General features: G+C 38.7%; 1 pseudogene; it reads left to right on the forward strand.

Annotated features, from left to right (window-relative positions):
- The first annotated feature begins 357 nt into the window (after positions 1-357).
- LOC149169156 (L-type lectin-domain containing receptor kinase VIII.1-like) lies at positions 358-1,332 on the forward strand (annotated as a pseudogene).
- Positions 1,333-2,233: the final 901 nt, after the last annotated feature.

A 2,233-nucleotide genomic window follows, 5' to 3' on the forward strand; every position in this document is an offset into this window, starting at 1 on the left:
GGGATGATTTAGACTACTTTCAAGAATAAATAAATGTTTTGCACTATGCTTGATCAAAACATCTTTCAATATGCAAATCATTGTGTCCATTTGTTAAAAAAATTAAGTCTAGAGAAAGTTTAGTTTCTTTCTAGTTTTTCATTGATTAAAAGAAAAAAATATATTTAAAAAAACGAAAAAAAAAAAACTAACCATTTTTGTTTTTAACGATAAGGTTAATTTCATTTTTTTTAGATTTTTACATACAAATAAAAATAAAAAAATAAAAAAATAAAAAAAAAATAACATAAAATAATAAAAAAATAAAAAATAACACAGTCAACCACCGCACTCATAAATAAACAAAAATCTGGAGCCATGGGGATCGGGTGCTTGCCTTCAAGCCCGCTAAGGTACGTTTTCTGTATCTTCTTTTTGACTTTGTTTATTATACAAGGGCAGTGCCGGCACCTTATGCTCTTCAATCCATCCCACACATCATTCTCATTCCCCAACTTCAACCTCAAACCCTCTTCTGCAATAGCCCTCCTGGGTGATGCCGAGGTCATTGCCAATGGGGAGTCTTCAGTTCGAATCTGCGGGTCTTCACCCAGACGTGCAGGGCGTCTCATGTATAGGAGACCTGTTAAATTGCTTCAGCCCTTAGGTCCCAGCTCCTCGGTTTCTTTTTCTTCGTATTTATCCTTTTCAATGTCTTCTGGTAACGGTGATGGCCTGGCGTTTGTGATACTGCCACGTGGGAACCCCCTTGATGGGCAGTGGTTTGGGTTGTCTTCGACAAAGGGCTCAGTTTCCCGCATACCCAACTTGTTTGCTGTAGAATTTGACTCGGCCCAGAACAAGGAGGTCATGGACATTAATGCTAACCATGTGGGTATTGACATAGAAAGCTTGATCCCTTCAAAAACTAATGATGTTTCTGAAATGGAATTGACCCTCAATGATGGAACTCAATTGCACGCTTGGATAGACTATGATGCAAGGTCCAAGGTTTTAGAGGTTAGGTTGAGTAAATCTAGTCTGATTAGGCCCTCTGCTCCCCTGATTTCGCACTCTGTTGATCTATAGAAGGATGAGATGTATGTGGGGATTCGCTCCTCCAGTGGGGATTCATCTCAGAACAATGCAATTTACTCATGGAGTTTCACTAGCAACCCTTTTCATCAGCCCCAACACTCTCATCCCGTGAACCCTCAAGCCTTCTCTCAGAATGGAAGGAGTTCTTTCCACCGGAAGCTGCTGGGAGTGGCTCCATCACTCAAGCCCTGTTTATTGACATATTCCTTCAACCGGTTCACAATCGTCTCCGTTGGATTCTCTGCCACTACATGAAATTTTGTGAATCCTGTCGCATGGATTTCCAGGCATCCCCTCTGATCCCATTTTCTCACTTCTGGATGTCCGAAGCAAAATTCATAGGCCCCCAATCCCAATTTTCGCTGCCCTGATGAAATGGGCTGGCAGCCTCAGAGGACTCCCATCTTTCCTGAGGACGGTGACATTCCCCGCGCGATCGAGACAACCCTGCCAACCAAACAAATTTGCACGCTTTGGTGAATAAAGGATATGATGTTGTTCTGATGATGCTGGTCGGTTTGTTTGCAATTATGTATACTATCACTCACTTCGCTATGCTGCCAAGCATGGCATCAAATCTCTGTTTGTACATGTCCCTCTGTTTTCAAAGGTGGATGAGGAAATTCAGATGCAGTTTATTAAATCTGTTTTGGAGGTATTGGCATCTATTTGATACATTCTTGCTGTATTTGATTCCTGTGGAAAACAATGCGGCTTGTGTACAGATTCTTTTGTTTCATAATCATCCATTTTGCAATTCTTTCAAGTGCCATAAGATATCTGTCCTGTGATGAAAGTGTCACACCCAAGATCCAAAGGTATATGGAAAACTCTCTTCATCCATATCAACGATTTGTGTTAAATAATATGAATCTTATTATCAGTGCAAGCAGCTGAATTTGATTTAACAAAAAAAAAAAAAACAAAAAAAACAAAAAAAAGAAAGAAAAAATAATCATAATAATAATAATAAAATAAAATTGCCCTCATTCATAAACTCACTACTTGTTCCCTACCAAATACAACACCTTTTCAAATGTTTTCAATCAATTTTCCTGCAAATCAATAAAAAACATTTTGAAAAAGTATTGCACAATCAATGAGTAAATTGCATGAGGACATGCAATATTTCTTGTTGGTGGTAAATAAAAGTATG

This window comes from Pinus tabuliformis, chromosome 4_2 (assembly GCF_031772625.1).
Source record: "Pinus tabuliformis cultivar Carrire ecotype Pingquan chromosome 4_2, CPIR1, whole genome shotgun sequence".
In the NCBI taxonomy this organism is placed as follows: Eukaryota; Viridiplantae; Streptophyta; class Pinopsida; order Pinales; family Pinaceae; genus Pinus; species Pinus tabuliformis.